This window comes from Thermobia domestica, chromosome 16, assembly GCF_964235325.1.
Source record: "Thermobia domestica chromosome 16, izTheDome1.hap1.1, whole genome shotgun sequence".
In the NCBI taxonomy this organism is placed as follows: Eukaryota; Metazoa; Arthropoda; class Insecta; order Zygentoma; family Lepismatidae; genus Thermobia; species Thermobia domestica.
This window is the reverse complement of record NC_137469.1, coordinates 6,729,363-6,754,778: the sequence shown is the minus strand read 5'-3', so window position 1 is coordinate 6,754,778 and position 25,416 is coordinate 6,729,363.

Below are 25,416 nucleotides of genomic sequence, written 5' to 3'. Positions count from 1 at the left end.
ATTTTGAGAACGTCGTTAGTCACATAATTTCCAAAGAGCCAATAGTGGCTTTTTTAGCCATATGCTTTTCACTTCTATAGCCACTTTCTGAGTTTAGCCACATTTTAATATATTCTGTGTGTCATTTTGCAATTTTCTGACGTTTGATGCGTACTCTAGGTTGTAACATTCTAAACCCCACTGTCAGAATTGTCCTCATAAAATTAGCATTTTTGGTTATATTGTGACGTTACACAGCAGAGAATTAGTTCAAAACCTGTACGTTGAAACTATACGTTAAATAAAATTTTCGGGAAGACGTAAGTTTAAGTATAAACTAACTCCTTAAAGAAATTCAGCCTGATAATATAGACATCCTTCAGGAAATGTCGCTTTTCAGTGGCAATAAGCCTGAGACCGGTGAAACATCTTTTACTGATTTAGCTTCTTCTTTCACCTTGTGTGGAATTTGAAGATAATATCGACAAAATTGAAAATCAGTGGCGATTATAAATCTTCAATTGAAGAATTTTTGCAAGAAACTAGCTGAACCTGCGCTCTCTACACAGCGCATTATTCGCATATGAGCATAAATCGCCTTATCATTATTTTCAACATCTGTGCATGTCTCTTTACAGACACAAGTTAAAGACGTATTGATTAAAAAATAGCCAAGGGGTATCATAAAGATGAGATTTTTCGATTATTTTTCTGAATATCTCGCACCGTTTGCAAGATTTGAGCCTACTTCCGGTTGGAGTTTCTAATTCATGTATGACCAGTGTTTTCTTTCTTCTTGCATGCAGTATGTAATAAGCAAATATATTACATACAAAATTAATATAATGTCAGTTATATATGGTGTTCATTGGGCAAAACACTCCCAAAAAAGGTTCATCTTAGACTGGAGAAATGGTTATCCTTCCTTTTCCATTATTATTTGGCTATGAAACAAATGCCGGAGACACATGCAACCCCTATATACAACAGTGTGATGTGATGTTTTATTTATTTATTTTTTTTTAATTTCAACACTTCCAATGTACCCGTAAAAATGTAATAAAGAAATAGTGCCCATGTTTTTTAAATATTCAATTAGAACTGGACAATCTACATGAAATTTGCAATCGATCAGTGAAAACGTCATCTTTCTAGAGACTGTAGTTTCTGAGATCTCATTGTCGACAGGATGGGCCGCAAAAAAAAAAAAAAAAAAATGCGTATTTTAAAAGAGATCCAAAGATGGCAGCACAATTTATTTGCATTTATTTCGGAGAAGACTTACTAAAGGCAAAGGCCTTTGAACAATAATTTAAAAGGATAATTTTGTGAAAAATATTTCTTTAAGTAATTTATTTAAACTGCACTCTTTTAAATATATTTGTCTTTGTTATAAACGTGAAATCACAAATAACCGCAAGTCAAAGGATTGAATGCTGAGGTTATAGGTTAGAGCTCGGTCGTTCTTAAATGTTACTGTATCATTTTAATATATAGATAAAATGCTACACGGAAGCCGGAGGAGAGAATCTATTTTCAGTGAGTTTCGTGGCTTTTTTTAAAAGTACATGCTTCTACATTCGAACGTAAAAACGAAGCGTTAAGGTTTCAGGATTTAAGTACTCGCACCCCCGGTTGAATAGCACTGCCCTAAGGAACATTACTGACATGCCTAGTACATGTGTCATGCACGTACTTTTGGGCGGAAGTAACCTTATTCCTTACATGTGTATTTCACATGATTGCTCTATTCACGTACCTATCATGTACATTCCAATGTACCTCGAGGAACATTCTTTACACATGACCAGTATGTACTTGTGTTGGGTGGGCAGTTGCCCGCCGTAGCATGACACGTTATGCTACTGTCCCGTTGGAGTCTCTAACCAACCAGAAGACAAGTTTAGTAATTTTTGCCCTCAGGTATGTATATTGTCTGAAAAAGGACACTTCAGGACTGCAATTACCCCACAAATTAAAGCGCCATACTGAAAACGAAGGAAGTACTGATGAGTATAAAGTGCACAGAACTATAACATGTTATTTCCATGTTGTGCCTCGAACATAGAGTATTGGATGACGGAGGATAATGCATGTAATATTCGTAAATACGTGATTCATGCAAAAATATTTTTTCTAATTGTATATTACCTTCCTCACTAATTTACATAACAAAATACTGAAACCTCTTGAAGGCGGACACCTCTCTACAGCGGACAATTTTTGATTCCCCACGGCTATCCGCTTTAGAGAGGTTTCACTGTAGTGATAGACCGAACGGAATACATATTTGAATACTGTAAAAACAAATCGTGTTCGAATTCGAATACTACCAATACAGCCTATTATATATGTATGTGATCCAGGATGTGATCAAGGGAGGGGCTAAACCATAGATTGCCGCTTTATCTAGTGTAAAACAGGATTGAAGTCCATTTCATGCAATGTATACCTGAGCGTCAAGGGGGGCTATAGCCCTTATAGCCCCCCTTGCATCCGCCTCTGTGTATATATAGATAGATAGATGGCCGGTATTACGTTGAAACTGTTACATTTGGAATATCGCTTGTGGCTATTTCAAAATTGCTTTTCTGGCTTAATGTCACAAATGTAGTACGAATGTTAAATAGGCCTATAATTTTATTTCTTAATTATCTCAATTTTCGGTTCTAAAACTGAGTAGACGTGCTAATGCTTCTGAAATTATTCGATTTTTCGTTATTCAAATAACTAATCATTTTTCGAATATTCAAAGAATCCATTCAAAGAATCCATTGTTCTAATTTTAACCGTACTTTACAAATAATGTATATTCTAATTACGAATTTATCTGGTTCCAAAACTTCCGCCTGGTATCGATTAAACTTGAGTTTTCTGTTTCGTTAATAGGTGGCAGCAGTAAAAAACATATCAGGCTTCGAGGTACGAAGTAGTTCTCCAGAGCGCCACCAGAGAGCTCTACTATTTAAATATTTTAAGAGTAAACCGAAGTTACATGAGTAAGGACAGAGCAGTTATTTCAGGGAATATCGGGAAATTGTTTCGGACATTTTGATAAGTTATTGTCTGCTTTAACTCCAACTGTGTGAAACAGGTGGCGTTTCGTTTTTTATACTTGTCATTACGTTCTAGATTGGCATTATTCGTACGTACAACATTCTGCATACGTATCCAGTTACAGATAAATGTAACAATGTGAAGAACAATACAGTTTTTTGACCTTAAAAGAAACAATCACCACAAAATAATAATAATAATAATAATAATAATAATAATAATAATAATAATAATAATAATAATAATAATAATAATAATAATAATAATAATAATAATAATAATAATAAACTATTTGGCAACTAGAACCGAGCTGTCTCAGTGTTGATTGCAAAAGATTTTTGCGGGAAAAGAAGGGAAAACGTGTATACTATACTTTTTCATTCTTTTGTGACTATGCTAGGTAGGCTAAAGGAGACGGTGAAGATGAGAAATGAATGAAATGGTGGAATAAAGAAAGTGGGAGGATTCAAGAGAACCGCGAGAAAACCCACACACATTGTGTTTTCCTGCCATAAAGTTCACTTGGCGCGTGCTGGGATCGAACCAAGGACCCCGATGCACTAGAAATGAACGCTTTACCACTGAGCCACCGCGGCCCCCCCATTCTTTTGTTCACTTGCACAGTTCTTACTTGAAGACTTGAATTGGAAAACGTCTAAAGTCCACCGGAGTGTATCTATATCTGTATATATATATATATATATATATATATATATATATACCCAGTGGCGGATCCAGGATATGATCAAGGGAGGGGCTAAACCATAATTTGCCGTTTTATCCAGTGTAAAGCTGAATTGAAGCCCATTTTATCCAGTGTAAACCTGAGCGTCAAGGGGGGGGCTATAGCCCCTTAGCCCCCCTTAGATCCGCCCTTGTGTATATATATAAACAAAAGAACATTACAATATTGAATGTTTTGTTTGGAAGTGCTTTTTTGTGATTTCTGTTATTAATGTTTTTTGTTGTTCCTCTTGAAAGTTCTAACTGCGTGAAACAGATATGTCAACGTGAAAAATATGTGTATATATGTTTGTGGACTTGGGATATTTTCCCATTCAGATCCTCAATTAGAAATATTTCTCAGTTGATAAGTATCGTTACGTGAATAATTGGTTACATTTTAATATACAAATGATACACGTAAATATCTACTCCCTCCCTTCCTCTGCAAGCAAATGCTCAGCCTGTCCGTGGGTCTTCTCGGGATACTCCAGTTTCCTCCCACATTCTTATTCCACTGATATCCTTCTATCAATATTCACTTGTCTTAATCATCCGTCTTCCTTAGCCTAAAGAACATAAACGTGAGACATTCAACTGTAAGATTTCACATACTTTTTACAAGCAAGTTCTGAAATGTCGGTATTGTCTTTTAGTGCTCTCAACGGATCGGGTTGAAAACCGACCCGACCCGACCCGTGACCCGAATTGACTAATCTGGCACCCGAGTTGACCCGATCCGACAACCCGACCCGAGCTGACCTAACTGACCCGATCCGAGTAGCCTGACCCGACAACCCGAGCTCAGTTGATCCGATCTGAGTCGGGTCGGGTCAACCCGACCCGTTGCAGAGCACTATTTGTGTTATAATATTGCTGAGTGAAAGATCTAGCCTACTAGCAAATCTTCTGGAACGCGCCACTATTATAGATCAGTTATGCCACAAGCAGTAGAGTTGGCTTCGCTACAATGTAATGTTACACGGCGGGAGCTCATGTGGTTCGGATTCCACGTTAATCAGTAGGTCCACGTCTCATATAGCCTCGCTGCTGAACGGGACGTTAAACTCAAAATCAACTCAACTCAATGTAATGTTACAGTACACTTCCCTCCTGTATTATTCTTATGACAGCGAATTCCCTCCAGTTTTGTAGAAGCCTTCAGTTGCAGTAAGTCTCCCAGAAAGTGAGCAACGCCTTAGGCTGCCAACGTGGGTGGGGGCCGATTGACTTTCGGGATAAGAAGTCAACTTCCACAAGATGCAAACGGCCACTGATTACTCTAATGAACCACACCCTATATTCCAAATGGAAATTCAAATCGTTCCCACAATGCAACGAAAGTGATTCGGCGACACTACCGGCTAGAGTTTCCGGAAAACAACGAAACACTACTCTGGTCGGAAATAGAACAAATTTTGGAAGAGAACACGAACCGGTTTTGAAGAAAACCGGATCCGGTGAAAAACCGAACCTATTTTGGAGAAAACCGATAACAAGTTTCGGTGAAAACCGAACCAGTTTTGGAGAAAACCGAAACTGGTTTCGGTGAAAACCCGAACCAGTTTTTGGAGAAAACCGAAAAACCCGTTTTTGTGCTCACCACTAGAAATTACACAATATTCTACTCGGGTGATATTAAGGTCGAAAATGGTGTGCTAATAACAATGAGGAACGAAATAGCCAAAAGTGTAACCGAAGTGGAGTGCTGTAGTGACCACCTGATACTTGTAAAATTAAGTCCAAAACCAGTAGATATTATTGTAATACAAGTGTGTATGCCAACAACTGGCCAGATGATAATAAAGTAGAAGTAATGTACGACGAAATTAGTGACATATTGCATCAGGAGGGAAGAGGTCAGCTTAGCGCCATAGTAATGGGAGAGTTCAACAGCGTAGTAGGAAGAAGGGTCTGAGAATAAGATAGTGGACCATTTGGACCAGACACAAGAAACGCACTATGCCAGATACTGATTCATTTGAATAGGCAACATGATTTGGTGATAACAAATCCGTGGTTTAGGAAGCAAAACAATCTCGAGGAGATAAAACACGCTACCAAATCGATTACAGTCTTCTGAAGCAACATTGCAGAAATACAGAGTGATCCGGAAGTGGGCGTATCCCTCTTTAGTTTCAACAGTATAGTGTTAGTTATGATAGAATGTCTGTACACAGTTACCTTGAAGTCTTAAGAGTCATAAATATCGGTATGATTACCATCCATGTCATAACACAGCTGAATTCCGCGCCAAGTTCTCGCAGATGTTTTGTGGAGATACTCCGGAGTCACGAGGGTGAAGGCGTGTTCCACAGCTGCTCGTAATTCCTACATTGTGTGATATCGAGTGTTTCTTACTTGTTGCTTCATGAAACCCCCAGACAGCATTGTCTAGTGTCGTCAGATCGGGACTTCTTGGAGACCAGGCAACGGGAGCTGGTGAAGATGAACAATTAATCTTTGTTCAATCCTATATGGACTTTGATTACACATTGCTGATTACTCCAACTTCACTGAGAATAAATGCTACCAAGCAGAAAACAAATGAACATTGATGCAATGTTGCCAGACAATACCAAGCAATGTTACCAGACAAATGCGAGTAAAACCTAAAACCGTCAGAAAACACCAATTAGGGGTACGCCCACTTCCGCACCACGTTGCAGTGTACAAACACTGGCAGGACCAGATATTGATTCTGGCTACAATCACCAGTGGCGGAAGTGTAAACCTATGAATAAGGAAAAATTAGGGGGAGAAACCGAAAACGGAATTGAGAACGACTAAGAAGTATGGACAATAATGTAACAGAAGAGATAGATGAAAATTTTGCGAAGTAGGGGGTTAGGATAGGCAGCGTGGAAGAAAAATAGAAAAAGTTAAATAGACTTTGTTAGATATATTCAAAAACATTGAATGTTAGATATGTTCAGTTGACAAGATGAAAAGAACACCGAGAAAACTATGGGTAACTGAAGAGATACTTAAGAAGATGGAGGAAGGTAGAAGGGTGAGAACCACTGACATGAAAGAATACAGAAGGCTGAGTAATGAATTGGGAAGAGAAACCGAAAGAGCCAGAGAGAAATATATGGAAGCAATATGTGAACAAATAATGCAAGTTCAAAATCTCGGTAGATATGTTGTGATGTATCAGAAAGCACAACCATTGGGTGAGAAAAACTAACAAAAGAGTATGTAAGTTTGGATTCGAAGTTCTACAAGGTTACATAGTCACTAACCATCAAAGAGTCCTTAGCATCTGAAAATGAAAATGAAAAATGAAATCGTTGGGTTCAACGTCCCACGATCATGCCCTTTAGTCTAAGGGAGACTAATGGTTAAGACAAATCAATGATAATGCAATAATTGAATTGAAATGAAATGAAATCTATAAGTTTTACGTCCCACGTTTATGCCGGTTAGGCTAAAGGAGACGGTGATGATGAGAGGTGAGTGAAATGGTGGAATGAAGAAAGTGGGAGGAAACGGCAGAACCCCGAGAAAACCCACGAGCACGGTGTTTGTCCACCACAAAGTCCACATGGCGCGAGCTGGGATCGAACCAGGGACCCCAAGCACCGGAGGTGAACTCTGTACCACTGAGCCACCGCGCCCCCCAATCCAATAATTAATGGTTTGAGAATGTGGAAGGAAACAGGAGTACCTCGAGGAAACACACGAACACGATATTGCCCATCACAAACTTACTTTGCCGGGGATCGAACCAGAAAATTCACGCACCAGAGGTAAGCGCTCTACCAGTGAGTCACCGTGTTCCTTTCCTTAGGATCTGAGAGACATACTAAAAGACTTATATGACCGGAAGAACCGCCCAAAAGAGAGACCATAATCGAAGCTAAAGAAGAAGTAGGTGAAGAAGATAAAGGATCCAATATACTGAAAAGTGAAGTAGTACAAGCCTTCAAACATAATAAAGAGAAAGGCCGCTGGAAACGACACTGAAGGGATTAGAAGACAATGCAATGTAAGTATTGAGTTTCACATAAGTCTCCGGCTATTTGTAGCGTCTACAAAGCGATTTTATTGCTCTTGCGTACGCTTGGAATACGCTGACGATGTATTGAAATGTGGATGGCTAATCACTAAACGCGAAAGCAATAAAAACGCGGAGAAAACGTCAGCTCGAGCGTATTTGGTGCGTCTCGGAACAATAGACCGCCTGCTGTTTAGAAGATGTCAAAAGAAAGGGAAAAAAGGAAAGACGTGTTGCCAGGCAAGGGGATTTTAGCAAGAAAGAGCTGCTTTCAAGATGCTTTGTGCAGAGTACTGGAACTCTGATATTATAGACCTGGACTTTGCAAAAAAAAAAAAAAAAAAAAAAAAAAAAAAACTTTAAACCCTGACTGGCTCACAGTATGATTTATAACTCTGGCAAAAGTAAACTTACTAAGTAGCCATCTTGGTCGCGTTCGCTCTAGGAGTTAACGCTTCGAAAACGCATTCCCAATTAGCCACAGACTAACATGATCTACCTGAGTGGATAATGCCCGAATGATTTTCTAGATATTACAATGGTTGCATTCAGTGGCGTATTCAGCGAAGGTGTTCACCCGGCTCGAGCCCTCTCCCCCACATTGAGTGCAAAGTTTTTTTAATGTACTTGCATCGATAAGAGAAAAGCTCACGAAATTGTCACCTAATGTTTCTTGTCGAAATGCAGAACAAAAGGCAGCTTATCTGCAACAGAATAACCCATCCCTCTTCACCTTCCTTACACACATCAACAAAACACTTTTAAGAACCGAATATGTTATTGCAGCGGAACGCTTTAAAGCCCCACTCCAATTCGGCTCTGTGCTCTTGGCACTTTTCTCTTGCCCATGTTTGTTAATGCTCAAAACAACACCGACAACGTTTGGGAGGTGATTCCTGAGACCAAAATAAGACGAAAAGTATAGACCAACCTAGGTGCACAAATGATTCCTTTCGGAGTTATAGGCTGCCGAAAACATGAAAAAATTAAGTTCAAAGATCCATAGCTCCAAAACTATGGGGCCTACCGCAATCGGGTCAAGACTTCATTTAGGAACTAATATGTGCTCTATCCAAAGTACATGTTTCAGAATCCTAAGGTACTCACGGAACAATTTTTATAGGGGAATTTTGGCTACGGGCATATAATCTGCAGTACTCAGCAACTACCTCTATAAAAATTGTTGCGAAAGTCCCGCATTGCTCTGACACATGTATATTTGGATAGAGCACATTCTAGTTCCTAAAAAAAATTGACCTAACTCCGCTAGGTCTCAAAGTATTTGTAGCTACGGAGCTTTAAAGTTCATTTTTTCACGTTTTCGGCAGCCTATAACTCCGAAAGGAAGTATTTGTGCATCTAGGTTGGTCTATACTTTTTGTCTATCTTGGTGTCAGGAATCACCTCCCAAACGTTGTCGGTGTTGTTTTGAAACACCCTATATATATATATATATATATATATATATATATATATATATATATATATATATATATATATATATGTTATGGTGCCTAATCCGTAATCGGCTGGTCCTGGGTTTCAAACCTGGAGTTGGACACCTTGACCAAGATGTTGCGCATATACACTATGTGATCAAAAGTATCCGGACATCTGGCTGAAAATGACTTACAAGTTCGTGACGCCCTCCATCGGTACTGCTGGAATTCAATATGGTGTTGGCCCACCCTTAGCCTTGATGACAGCTTCCACTCTCGCAGGCATACTTTCAATCAGGTGCTGGAAGGTTTCTTGGGAAATGGCAGCCCATTCTTCACGGAGTGCTGAACTGAAGAGAGGTATCGATGTAGGTCTGTGAGGCCTGGCACGAAGACAGTGTTCCAAAACATCCCAAAGGTGTTTTATAGAATTCAAGTCAGGACTATGTGCAGGCCAGTCCATTACAGGGATGTTATGGTCGTATAACCACTCCGCCACAGGCCGTGCAGTATGAACAGGTGCTCGATCGTGTTGAAAGATGCAATCGCCATCCCCGAATTGCTCTTCAACAGCGGGAAGCAAGAAGTTGCTTAAAACATCAATGTAGGCCTGAGCTGTGAGAGTGCCACGCGAAACAACAAGGGGTGCAAGCCCCCTCCAAGAAAAACACGACCACACCATAACACCACCACTTCCGAATTTTACTGTTGGCACTACAAGCGCTGACAGATGACGTTCACCGGGTATTCGCCATACCCACACCCTGCCGTCGGATCGCCACATTGTGTACCGTGATTCGTCACTCCACACAACGTTTTTCCACTGTTCAATCGTCCAATGTTTACGCTCCTCACACCAAGCGAGGCGTCGTTTGCCATTTGATGTGTGGCTTATGAACAGCCGCTCGACCATTAAATCCAAGTTTTCTCACCTCACGCCTAACTGTCATAGTACTTGGAGTGAATCCTGATGCATTTTGGAATTCCTGTGTGATGGCCTGGATTGGTGTCTGCCTATCACACTTTGCAACCCTCTTCAACTGTCGTTGGTCTCTGTCAGTCAACAGACGAGGTCGGCCTGTACGTTTTTGTGCTCCACGTGTCCCTTCACATGTCCACTTCACTATCACATCAGACACAATGGACCTAGATATGTTTAGGAGTGTGGAAATCTCGCGTACAGACTTCTGACGCACGTGACACCCAATTACCTGACCACGTTCGAAGTCCGTGAGTTGCGCGGAGCGCCCCATTCTGCATTCTCACGATGTCTAATGACTACTGAGGTCGCTGATAATGAGTACCTGGCAGTAGGTGTCAGCACAATGCACCTAATATGAAAAACGTGTTTGGGGGATGTCCGGATACTTTTGATCAGATAGTATATATATAAAACCAGTGCGTAAACAAAACTAAACCACAATTAACCTATCCATCAGCTATATAAAAAACAAGTAAGATTATTTTTCTAGAAAAAATAAAATGTATTAACTTGAACAAGTTAACATGATAAGTGTATGAATCACCGAGGTACGAGTACATAACTTCAGTCAATGTGATAGTTGGTGTTGTCTTTCAGCCACTAACTTGGAAATGTCAGGTTCAAACGAACAAACTTTTAAACTCAACTCTGAAGATAGTCCGGAACCTCAAGAAGAACATTTACAGATTTAGCTCAGTACCCAATTTGATGTAAATGAAAACATCCGAATATGTATTGACTTGAAGAAAATGACATTCGGACATACAAATAGGCATCTTGTACTTTTCTTCCCATCGCACCCACCCTAGAAGAGAACTTTTCCGTTCAATAATGAATTAACCATAATGTTTGGAAGAGCTTTCAATGCCAAACTGAAGGTGACTTTTACAACTTACTGAAGTTCATGGGGAAACTACTGCTAACAAATTCACTTTATAAGAATCTTGTTACTGTCTACACGTGAATAAGAATTAACACAAAGTTGTGATAAAATGACTCACCTTAAAGAAAGATCTCTGAATGAGAAACCACATGTTACATTCTAATGCTCCAATGTTTTAGAACAAAGGCCATAAACATTTTATACTCACGGATCGGTAAAACATAAAATTTATTTATTTTTGAGAAGTGAATTTCAAAATGAGCTTCTTCGACTGTTTGGCATTCATGTCTGTCTGTAATACGAAATTTGCAGTAGTGGAAATCACCGCTGAGTATCCTATTATTATATGCACGTTATTATAGCATTATGTGCATTATTGTATATACATAGGCATTTCTGGCAATTTCCATTGTTGCTAGCTTCGACTTTGTTCTGGTCTTTAAAGGTATTGTTTCTGTTGTTATCATGCCAACCAGAGTTGATAAGTTATTATGTATTAACGATTCTGTGATATGTTGTAGGCACCAGGGCCGTGCCGTGGGGGGAGCGAGTGGGGCGACGGCCCCGGGCGCCGAAGTGAGGGGGCGAAAAAATCGGGGGTAAAAGGGCAAAATAAAGGAAAAATTACTTGAAATATATGTATGGGGGCGCCGTCTTATACTCTCGCTCCGGGCGCTGATTTTCCACGGCACGGCACTGGTAGGCATACCGTTGATTAGATGTTACGAATGAAAATTATCGTATTATTATGTGGAGTATTATACACAGGAATTTCTGGCAATTTCTATTGTTGCTAATTTTGACGTTATTCCGGCCTTTAAAGGTATTGTTTCTATTGTTAGCATGCCAACCAGAGTTGATCAGTTATTATGTATTAACGATTCTGTGATATGTTGTAGGTACACCGTTGATTAGCTGTTACGAATGAAAAAAAATGCTATTTTTCGTACTTAGTTTAGCAGAGCACTCATTTTTGACCGCACATCCAAGAGTAATTTTGGTTAAACTTAAACAGATGTGCGGAGCCCAATTAAATTATAGTGCATAGGTAGTTCTTGTAGCTTTAGTATTTCTCGGTTTACTGGTTGATTCAGTTGGTATTTAGAGCATTTCTTTCAGCAGTGAGGCTATACGTATGAGACGGGAACCTTCAGTTTGACGTGGAATCCAAACCACATGAACTCCCACTGGTAATTTAACCTTTTGTTATTGCATATCGGCACAAATGTTACATTTAGTAGTTGAGTTTTATCGACGTTTGAGGCCAAGTGAAGCATGTGTGATTTAGATCTGAAATCTTATATTTGATTCTTCAGTTTTGTCCGTGTACGAAACTAGTTTCGATACTCGTATGAAGCATATGATTCAGATCTAGTCAAGAGCGCCCATGTTGTGGTTTCCAGGGGTGGCAAGTATACGCGACGTTTCAAATATACTTTCAAATTTTACTGTAACTAATGTAAAAATTCTATTGGGTTTTCAATATTCCCAAGTACAATTATCTCTTGGGGGGAGGCGAATGCCCCACCTTGCCCCCCTGATGGGCGCCCTTCGATCTAGTAATGCCTACGAAACGAGAAGTACATTTTCGAATTCAAAATGAGTCGAGAAATGAGAAATCGAGTCTCGTGTGCACTAGATGTTCATCCAAGTTTACATCTCAAATACTGTTTTAATGTTGCATGGTTAATAGTATAAACACTATAAGTAAAGTTATTGTACGAACATAATGAAAAACATATATCAACGTTTAAATATATGGAAATCGTTATACAATATACTCCAATAATTTCATCATGATTATTATTATCATCATCATCATCAGAGGTATTCTGCCATTATTGACAGGTCACTTGCTGCAACTAAAAAGCTTCCATGCTCCACGGTCTTCCGCGAACCTCTCCACCTTCACGTACGATTTTTCTGTTTTGATATCGTCCATTAACTGTGGTCTCCTTTGCCCCTTCGTTCTCTTTCCTGCCGTCATATCCTCTAGCACATCCCTCATGATACAGTTCCTTCTTAGCCAATGTCCCAACCAGTTTCTTTTCCTCTTTTTAAAAATATCTAAAATTGTTCTTTTGTCCCAACCATTTCCAACACCTTCTCATTCGTTTTCCGCTCGACCCAGCTAATTCTCTCAATTCTTCTCCACACCCACATTTCGAAAGTTTCCAGTCGTTTTTCATCATTCTTGTGTAATGTCCATGTTTCTGTCCCATACAGTACAATACTTCCACACGAAGCATTTTATGATTCTTTTTCTTAACCTTTATTCAAGGTTCCACAAAATAGTATTTTCTTCTTCCTAAAAGGCTTCTTTCGTCATTCCTATCCTTGCTTGTATTTCACCTTCACACTTCATATCATTACTAATAATACTACCCAGGTATCGAAAAGTAGTCACCTGTTCTCCTTTCTCGTCTGCTACTTCTGTATTTGACACCGACTGTTTCGTTCCAATCACCATGGCTTTTGTCTAACATTTATTTTCATCCCAAATTCTTCACAATTCTTCCTCAAGTTTTCTAACATGTTACTGATTTTTTCTTCAGATTCCACAACAAGCGCCAGATCATCTCCAATAATAAAAAATATGGTTTAAATGTTATTGTTTCAAATCCTTCGTGGATTTCTTCTGACGACAAAGATTCGGATAACTTCTATATGAAATTAATAATAATAAAATAAAGCAGGCATAAGTTTTGAACAGAAATTTACAAAACCAAACGAGACGAGAAATGATTTCCGTAAATAAAGATGAGACGAGACTAAACAACCATATTCATCGTCTTATCTCGTCTCCTGGATAAAGATGTTCATATCTGATGTTAAATTGCTGTTGGTAAGCTAGCTGATACTGTTTTGACTACGAACTTACCGTAAAACTGGTTTAGAAGCTTCACTCAGAAACATAAGAGATGTACAGAGTTAAGAGTACTTCCAATCAGTGGCGCAAATTTGCCTTCAACATTGGGGGGACGGATAATACTTTTTTTTTTTTTTTTTTTAGTGATGTTTAAAATATTTATGAAGTTGAAAACAATGTTCTAGAGGATCAGGGGAGCAGAGTTGTCTTCAATATTGGGAGGCTGGCATATTTGAGACTTATTCTGGGCGGACATCAATTTTATCTCACTTTCGTATGTGGCAATCGGACACAAATCATCACATATCTCCCGAGAGACACATTTCAAATGGGATTATTGGGGAGGACAGTCTCCCCAGTTCCCAGATTGGAGGGAGCAAGTCCTCTCATCCCCCTTGAGATTTTCGCCAGTGCTTCCAGTATTGAATGGATGCCTAACATTCATTTATGCTATAGCAGGGCCAACAAGAGATGGTCTCTGAAGTTTCTTACTACGCGTACATGCAGAGGGACAATGCAGTCCCTACTTTGGTGCTAGTGTTACCAACCTCGGTCATTCTGTCTTACACCAGTCTTTAAATTGGCATTATAGATGCACCAAAAAAAGCCTTGACACGTGATTAGTAGCAACGCTGTTGCGAGCTGTCGGAGCTCTTCGCTTGCTGCCTCCTCTATAGTAACATTTGCTGTTGTCATAGACCGAAGCCCTTTTCCTTTCTATTTATTCGTTTCTCCTAAGTGGAGTCCTATACTCTGAACAAGCCATATCACCGTCATGTTGTTTTCGAATTCGGAACGAACAACCATAAATAATTGTATGTCTACCTTTATTGGTTGTAAATTAAACGGAATGAAAAAGAAACTGAAGTCAACACTGTGCCCGTTCTCAGCATAACCTAAGTGAAGGGTAAGGGGGGAAAAGAAGAAATGTCACAAAACTACATTTTTCCAGAAAACGGCTTTTTAGTATTCAAAACCGCGTGCAAAATGAATAGGGTTGAATTACACGAACAATTACTTAATAAAGTTAATGGTTATTGTCTATTCGTTATTGTACGCAGTGAAATAGAACTAGCAGTCACCAACAGATAGGCCAAAGCACACACATGGACATTCCTTGTTTTTTCTCCCTTACCATTCAAGTCAAGTATCACCGGTTATGGTCTGTACTTGCATAGTTGATCATCGAAACAAAATTAAAAAAAAGTATTTACTGCGAACGTTAGGGGCTGCAGCATGAACGGTTAATGGATATTAAATATTTAGGTACTTCTCCAATAGTTGTAAGAAATTCAGATTTTTAAAAGGTGAGGTTTATGAGAAAATTTCAACCAATCATGGCGTCTTAATGAAATTTTCAGCTTTTCATCATAGAATAACGTAGGATGTAATAATCAGAAACGTAAGTCCTTTACATTTTCAAGCGACTTTATCGATTTCGATGCTAGAAGTAGAAGCTTGACATGGCTCGTGAGGACAGAAAAAATGTTTGAAGTTAGCAAAATTTTCACCAAAGTTGGCAACATTGCGAGTGAATTGTGCGATTCCTATTGGACCAACAGACGAAATTTTCCACTTTATCGAAACACACTACTTTATATTCTTCCTACTATTGCGATTATATTACTAAGTACACTCGTTTCTCTACAATAAAACTTTTAATTTGACATGTCTTTCAGTTTCTCGAGCAATCCGAGAGGAGGGCAACCATTTTGAAAGGCTGTATATCGAAGGAGAATTTTTTTTCAGCTAAAAGAAAAAATACGGGTCTAATAATTTTGTATGTAGTTTTTTATTTTTTTAAAAAATAAACTAAGTCTAAGGCAGTCGTGTGGACCACCCTGGACGATTTGAAATGGAATCACTCATTAGCATTTTCATACAACCGTGGAAATGGCAGTGCGGCTTTCATTCAGCGTTGTGAAGGTATTAGGGAGGTACTTCATTAGAAAAAATAGTAAGCTTCGGGAAAGATAACCAGTAGCCACGGCGATGGGAATCATGGTGTGACAAGTACACATTCCACAACTAAATATCGCCAAATGAACAACTTAAACTGTGCAGAGATTTCGGTTTTATGGGAAAAGAACTTAAAACCTTTGTCCTTCCAGTATCGGCGGATATTTCCCTATATTCTCAAATTGAAAATAATACACACAGTATTGCAATACATTATCACAGTAGCTGTTACATTTAATTATTTATTTATTGTTTCGTTAGAAACTATGAATAAATAATAAAGTTTCAACATTTTAAGGAAACTAATGCACACAGCGTGACCACGAAGTCATGCAAAAAAAAAAAAAATCTGTTTCTTTAGGTTTAGCGGGAAGTTTAAATTTCGTAAGCAAATGGCTAATCTCTCCTTTAGAGTCACGAGTAGAAATCCAGAAACGTTTCTTGTGCTGTAAAATGGCCGTAGGCCAAGAGCGCAGATAACTAACTAACTCTATGGCCTATGGAACCCGCAGGTTCAGTGCCGCGTTCACAAAAGCTCTCCACTGACTTCTATCCTTAGCTAATTGCATCCAGTTTCTACTTTGTATTCCTATCTCTGCGAGATCCATCTTAATATTATCCTCCCATCTGCGCCTAGGTCTTCCTAATCGTCGTTTTCCTATGGGTCTTCCAGTCAAGACTTTGAAAGCGTTTCTACTTTCTTCCATTCTAGCTACATGACCTGCCCACCTAAGCCTCCTAGACTTGACGACCCTAACAATGTTGGGTAAACCGTATAAACTATGTAGTTCCTCGTTATGAAGTTTCCGCCATTCCCCATTCTCGTTCCTCTTGGGTCCGAATATTCTTCTCAGGATCCTGTTCTCAAATACTTTCAGTCTATGTTCTTCCCTCAGAGTAAGTGACCATGTTTCGCAACCATACAGAACAACAGGCATGATTATCGTTTTATATATTTTAAGCTTCAAATTCTTCGACAGAATTCGCGACGACAAGAGATTTTGAACCGAATAGTAACACGAATTCCCTGCTTTTAGAAAATCATATTCACGAAGAGCGCAGATACAAGAGATTATGTGCGCTATCACAAGCTCACAAAATTCATTGTAAGTGATGTCACAATGTGTAAAACAGTTATTGGCACTAGTTGACTCCTGATATTTTATTTCAGAAGTAACACCAGCCACTCTTAAGACAAAATATTGCATTATCCCATATGCATAGTCTATCGTTGGAAACTACAAATTGAACAAATAACGCACTTGGGACATGAAAATTCAATTTGTGTAAGAAAAGAAAGCTAAACGTAACGTATCCACAAAGGGGGTTCCGTGCATTGTGCTCACGGGGCACAAGTTCTATTAGTTTCACACCAAGAGATAACATATTATTTATGTTCTGTTTTTGCTTTTATACTATTGACGGATACTCTATTATTTTATTTTTTTAATGTTAACTGTACATAACGAAGACGATATTTCGGTAGGAGGTACAATGACTAGGTGTATACGATTTGCAGGTGACATGGGGCTTGTTGCGGAATCTGAAAACAAAATAAGATGTTACAAAACTTGAAGAACAATATGGGATGAAAATAAATGTTAGAAAGACAAAAGCCATGGTGATTGGAACGAAGCGGTCAGTGTCAAATATAGAAGTAGGAGGGGAGAAAATAGTACAGGTGACTTGTTTTCGACACCTGGATAGTATTATTACTGATGATATAAAGTGTGAAGATGAAATGAAAGCAAGGGTAGGAATGGCGAAAGAAGCCTTTAGGAGGAAGTAAAGACTATTTTGTGAGACCTTGAATAAAAGGTTGAGAAAAAACTCATAAAATGTTTCGTGTGGAGTAGTGTCTGTATGGATCAGAAATATGGACATTATGCAAGAATGATTAGAAACGAATAGAAGCTTTTGAAATGTTGGTGTGGAGAAGAATGGAGAGAATTAGATGGGTCGAGCGGGAAACGAATAAGTAGGTCTTAAGAAATGATGGGAGAGAAAAGAACAATTTTATATATTATTAAAGAGAGGAAGAGAAACTGGTTGGGACATTAAGTAAGAAGGGACTATATCGTGAGGGACGTGCTGGAGGGTACGGTGACAGGAAAAAAGGGGAGAAAGCGAAGGAGACTACAATGAATGGACGATATCAAAACGGGAAAATTGTACGTGAAGACGAAGAGGTTAGTAGAAGACCTTGGAACATGGAAGTTTCTCATCAGTTGCCTCAAGCAACCTACCAATAATGGCAGAATACCTATGACGATGTTCTCTATTGATACCTACGGTAATCATTTTCAAATTATACATGCATAATTGTGCATAAATGTGATTAAAGAAACCTATTTGAAACCTATAAAATTTTGGTACCCTAATCCAAGTACCTTCTACTAGCACTTCTATTGTATTGTTGTCCCCGATGGTGCTCACATTTCAAACTCTGTTTCGAAGGTAAAAAGAAAAATATAATCCCAAAATTTCTCCACGTAATTATTTAGTGCTTAGAAAATAAATACCACAAAGTGGAATCGCTCGTGTTATTAATATAAGGCTTTCTGTGTATTAACAGCGAACTTAACAAAGACTTCTTTGTATTAATAAAAATTCATTTTTAATTTTCTTCATGTTTAAGGGTGAACTCGACACAACTTGTCTATATGCAATTGTGGTTGCTGCCATGTATCATTGTGGTTAGAAACAAGTAACAATGCAACATGTATACCACATGAAGGAGTTCGGTTTCTATCACACGATATTTTCTCATTTAATATTAAAACCAGGGGTAGTTGTAGATTTCTACCACATCTGATTTTATCAGAGATTAAAATGTGGATGAAATATTGCTGGGACGCTTAATTGATTGTAGAAAGCCACTTTTCACTATCTATTACTGTTTTTACTCTATAACGATCAACACTAAAACCGGAAGCAGTTGATTTTTGCTACTTTCAGTTTGAATAGAGGGTTAATAGAGATTATGGTACTTTTTTCTTAGGACGCTAAATCGATTTCAAGGAAACCTCTTCTCTCCCGGGAGGAGTCCAAAGTCATCTGTCACCGTGATTTGCCTCCATGAATGCGTGGTATGCTGTAGTGCTGTTGAATTTTTGTGACATTTGCGGTTTTCGGTTTTTGAGAAAACCGGTTTTCTGAAAACCGAAAACCGCAAATGCGGTTTTCAAAACCGAAACCGCAAAAGCGGTTTTCAAAACCGAAACCGCAAATGCGGTTTTCAAAACCGAAACCGCAAAAGCGGTTTTCAAAACCGAAACCGCAAATGCGGTTTTCAAAACCGAAACCGCAAAAGCGGTTTTCAAAACCGAAACCGCAATTGCGGTTTTCAAAACCGAAACCGCAAAAGCGGTTTTCAAAACCGAAACCGCAAAAGCGGTTTTCAAAACCGAAACCGTAAAAGCGGTTTTCGAAACCGAAACCGCAAAAGCTCTTTTCGAAACTGAAACCGCAAAAGCTCTTTTCGAAAGCGAAAGCCGCCCGAAACCGCAGGTTGCGGTTTTATAAGGGATTGCCCTTTTCAAAGCAGAAACAATGTTTGCTGTTTTTAATTACACCTTTTAACAATTGTGAAAGCATCTATCGATCGAGACAAATAAATTGATTTATATGTGTGTTTTAACTTTTTTTTTTTTTTTTTTTTTTGCTCCAAGGCTATTATGGTAATATGTGCAGCACAGTGCGAAAGGGATAGTTCGATGGTTGTACAAGTCACAGTTAAATTAGGGTTGCCATATTTTAAAATCAGAAAAGTGAGGGTTCTAAACCGTAAGTATTGATGTGAACTTCCGTGTTACAAATACTGACCTGCGATCCTTAGTCCTTTTTTTTTTTTTTTTTTTAGTTATTTCTTTGATGACACTTCCAATGTACTTTTCGGCTGCAGGAAAGCAAACTGGATCCCACCTGATTTTCATATATGTTGTAAATTAGACCACAAGGAACACGAATATGAAGGAATTTTGACATTTCGAATGTCGGAACTCGAGATATTCGAACATAAATTGACCATGGAAGCAAACTGGACTCTACCTGATGTTTATATATTTTGTAAATTAGACCACAAAAAACACGAATATGAAGGAATTTTGACATTTCAAATGTCGGAACTCGAGATATTCGAACATAAATTGACCATGGAAGCAAACTGGACTCTACCTGATTTTTATATATTTTGTAAAGTAGACCACAAGGTACACGTATCTGAAGGAATTTTGACATTCCGAATTTCGGAACTCGAGATATTCGAACATAAAGTGAACACGGAAGCAAACTAGACCCCAATTGATTTTTATATATTTTGTAAACTAAACCACGAGGAACACGAATCTGAAGGAATTTTGACATTCCGAATTTCGGAACTCGAGATATTCGATCATAAACTGACCAGGAAGCAAAAAGGACCCCATTTGATTTTTATATATTTTGTAAACTGGACCAAAATGAGCAATAATCTGAACGAAATTTGACATTCTGACTTCCCGAACTCGAGATACTAGAACTTATACAGTAGTTTTATGTAATATGTAAAAAAGTAACGAAGAAAGTTTTGTCGCTTTTTGACCTATGACTTAGAGCATTGATATATCACCTAAGACGTACCTGGAAGATCAAAAACAGTACCCATCAGTATCAATGACTTTCTGCCAACGTTTGGGATGGGCATGGATTCCTTCGCGGTAGAACTTGGTTTGCCGTGAAGCGAAGAAGGTATCAAGTACATTTAGCACCTCTACTACGGAGTTGAACTGGAGTCCTCTAAAGTGAGTGTCCAAGGAAAGGAACAGGTGATAACAGGACGGTACAATGTCCGGACAGTATGGCGCATGCAATAGTGTTTCCCATCCAAAGCGTAGGATGGTGTCCCGGCTCATTCTAGCTATGTGGGGTATAGCGTTGTTCCGTAACGGGGGAACCCCATAGCGATTGAGAAGTGTTGGCTCCAGGGTTTTGAGTTTTTCTTGAACACGGCTCAACTGCTGACAGTAGACAGTTGCATTGATGTTCTGCTCTGACCACCCGGTAGCAGTTCCTGATGCACGATGTCGTGAGCAGTCCACCAAACACACAGGAGGACTTTCTGCTGCATTGCTGATTTCAGCTGTTTTGGAACCAGTTCATGGGATTTTAACCAATGATGACGACGCCGTGGAGCTTCGTACAGGACCCACTTCTCAACACATGTCAACATCCTGTCCAGAAATGGCTCCTTCCTCAGACGAGACAGCAAAGAATCACAGGTGTCTGCACGCGTAGCCTTCTGGCCCGGAGACAAATCAGTGCTTCCCAAATTGATAGAGGTGCTGGCGAATGGTTTCTCCACTAACATTGAATATTAGCCCCAGTTCCTCACATGTCTGTCCACAGTTCGGCTCAACTGCTACCTGAAGATCCTCATTTTGTACATGTGTTGGTCTTCCGGCACGTGTGGTGCGTCTTTCGTGAGTGTTTCGTCACCGTTTTTAAACTTGTTAAACCACCCTTGCACTGTCTGCGTAATCACGACACCTTCACGAAAGGCCTGAGGTATCTTCCGCTCTGCTGCAGTGGTGTTCGATCCAAGTTTGAACTCGTATAGCATACACGCCCTTATGACGCTCTGTGGAGGTTCCATATTCACTCAGTCCTTACACAAATTCACGTTGTAACTGAACTGCCACAACCAGGTAGAATATTGGATATACCCACACCAACAACTGACCTTCGCCTTATATCCATTCGCATTCAACTCACGGTATGAAGGTCAATTGAACACAGACTTCCACAAAAAGCGACAGAACTTTCTTGGTTACCTTTATATATCTCACAGGACATATGTTTCGTATAGAGAATATTGTGTTTTTTCATATAGATAGATAGCGTCTATATTAAACTTTAAGTTTTAATATCTCGAGTTCCGAAACTCGGAATGTCAAATTTCCTTCAGATTCGTGTTCCTTGTGGTCTAATTTACAAACTATATAAAAATCAGGGGAGGTCCAATTTGCTTCCCTGCATCCTACTTTTCAAACGAAACAGTTTTCCAGAGTGTACATTTTGCTTCAAACTGAGTTCTGCCCTGGCTAAGAAACGTAAATTCGCTTCTATAAGAGTCTTGAAAGTTACACTTGAAATTGTCGTTCGGCATTCTTGTAGCTTATGAAGGCATGATTAATTCAAGTATGTTTGTCACATCTACAAACGAATATTCATTCGTATAGAACTTCCAATACATTACATTAAAAACACATGAACTACACAAAGAAAACCATTGTGCATTAGAGCAGATCTCTTATTAGCAAATGATTCTGCACACGTGCACTGCTCAGATAGCCCAGAGCCTGAGCCTGAGCCCGAGCGCGAGTCCAAATTTAACTCAATCGCGATTGAGATTGTCAGAGGTGTAACGGTTTACGTTGAATGTACCATACCAACTAAGTCCTCTTAGATTTTTCTCCAATCCCAAAAAGCGGGTGGTTTTTCGTGATTAAGATATGTTTAAGCGGGGGACGAATATAGAACCTGAAAATCGGGTGGTACCCGCTAAAATGGGGTAATAAGCCAACACTAAGCTCAATAGAAATGAGGTATATCCCTATACACATGCAACTCATGAAATTCAATTTGAAATATCATCCACTTAGACAGACATCTTTTATATTATTATTACTCTTTCCCCTTGTTTTTAAAAATAGTACTGTCACTCTTTCTTTTGTTAACAAAAAGGCACCACCTCCCTTTCTTAATAAAAAAGAAAAAAAAGAAAATCTCTATCTCAATACACAATTTTATTGTTGATTTGTTGCCACTCCGATAAATGTGAATGTTGTGGTTTTGCATGTGTTGACTGGCTTATTATCGCAAGTCCCAGACACCTGCAGTAGTTTATACGTGAAGGAAACACCGATCATATTTTATTCTATCTTTTTACTTACCAATAACGATAGCCGTGCCTCTTTGAGAAATTGCAACTTATTTTTTTATTCTGCCAATTGTAAAAGTATATTCACCAAGAATTTTCCCACACTTTAAGACATTTTAAGAAAAAATATCTTTTTTTCCTTCTGCAAATTTTGATCATTTTTTCCCTACGCCGAGGGAAATTTCCCTCCATCTGGCAACTGTGAGCCGGAGTGGGGACAGATTCTTTGCTGTTTTCTCGTCGTTACTTGATATTAGTGCTGTCGTATTTTTGTGACATTTGCGGTTTTCGGTTTTTCAGAAAACCAATTCAGGAAACCGAAACCGCAAAAGCGGTTTTCAAAACCGAAACCGCAAAAGCGGTTTTCAAAACCGAAACCGCAAAAGCGGTTTTCAAAACCGAAACCGCAAAAGCTGTTTTCAAAACCGAAACCGCAATTGCGGTTTTCAAAACCGAAACCGCAAATGCGGTTTTCAAAACCGAAACATTTCGGTTTTATGAAATTTCACTTTTTTCAAAAACCGGTTTTCGGTTTTTTCAAAAACCGATTTCGACAGCACTAGTATGCTGTGATCTCAGAGGGGATCATCAGTCCTTATTTATTTAAAGAAGGTGATGCCGTAACAGTTTCTGGGGTGCAGTATCGCACAATGATCTGGGATTTTTTAAAAATATTTTTTAGACTGGCTATAGTGAACAATTCTGCACATTGGTTCCAGCAAGATAGAGGCCACTGGTGACACAGCACATGAAACCAAGACACTGCGGACACAATTTTTTGGAGAGCATGTGATTTAAAGGTAGGCAGATTTCAACTGGCCATTACGTTCCTCAGATCTAACAGTCTCAGATTTGTTTTTCCTCTGGGAAAATCTCAAAAAATGTGTAGACTAAATATTAACTATCCAGCCACCAAAGAGCAGCTAGAAAACAATATTCAGATCGAGATTCATGAGTTACAGCCAGGGGCGGATCCAGGGGGCGATCGGGGCAATCACTCCCCCCCAGAAGAGGAAAATTTCTTATTTTATATATATATATAAATAAAACCCATATAAATAAAGTTTGGAGCCCTTAAAAGTAGCAGTATGACAACCTACCGCCCCCCCAGAAGTCGGTCCTGGATCCGCCCCTGGTTACAGCCAGGAATTCTCCTCAAAGTTATGGACAATGAACTGAAAAGAGCCACCCTTTGTGAGGTTTTGAATGGCAATCATTTGAAGGACATAATTTTCCACACCTAGTGATTGGTCAGAAAAGAAGATTATTGAGAGTAACTTATATTATTTAGTTCATGAATCCATGTACCACATACAGTAACACCAATAGACGGAAACCCAACTTATGAGCCGCAACACCCACGTGGAAGGATTTCAATGTGCTGCTTTAGGTTTGATGTTTGATCACAGAAGACAGGCGTGACGCCACGGTATTATTAGCTGTAAATTCAGATTAACCAACTATACATCCTCGTTGGAAAATTACTACCAACAAAGACACACAAAATATTTTGTGTATTATTCCATAAAAATAATGTAAATTTTAAGAATTTTTTATTTATTTTTGTTAAATAGAGTTTTTGCGATGGGTATCATAAAAGAGAAAGCATACTGGACAATTATCCAGTTGTTCAGTGGGCCAGTTCACCCCTAGAACCTTTATTAATAAGTATGACATCCGCTGCTGTAAATAGAAATCCTTTAAAAAGAGAGACGGCCAATTTATTTTCTTCATAACATTGTATGTACAGTCTTGTTTATAAAAACTTGACCAATCACCTCTCTTTGCAAAACTCACCCTTATCCAAAATCAGAATTAAATCAAACATAGAATCGGTGGTTCAGTGGTAGATTGCTTACCTCTGACACATGGGATCCCTGGTTTTATCTCAGCTCCGACAAAGTGGGGATTCTGATGCACAAACACCATGTGCGTGTGTTTTCTCACTGTTTTCCTATGTCCTCCCACTTTCAGCATTCCATCTTTACCATCTATCTCATCATTAGGTCTTCCTTAGCTTTATAATAGTGGGGTGTTTAACTAGAAAGAATCAAGCATATGTAGATTTTCTTAAAGAAATTAACAACTATTTAGGACCAAAATATTAGAATTCGCTACAAACGATTACCAGAATATGGTCTGTTAAAACGAAGTGGATGGCCACTATTTTTGCAGAAGATTGTGCTTTTTGCCTAGTGTCAGTTTTCGGGTCAGAATTGGTGAAGGTGGTAGTATACAACAACCGTAGACGAACTAAGTGTCTAATCACGTAGAGAAATGTAAACGGATTCAGTTATTCGCTTGTTTATAATAGATACGCTTGTTACTAGAATAGATTAAATAGCAAAATGGCCGGCTGAACTCTACTTAGGAGCAAACTACTGTAAGTATCTGACTCTGTGGCCTTTGAAACTCAGAGGTTCAATTCTGAATTCACAAATCTCTGCACTAACTTCTGTCCTTAGCCAACTGGATCCAGTTTCTGTTTGTTATTCCCATTTCCGCGAAATCCATCTTAATATTGAGGAATACGTTTCAATTATAGTTGTTTTATGTGCCCAAGAAATTGATGAAATTTCTTATAACTGTACTCTTTGTGCAATATA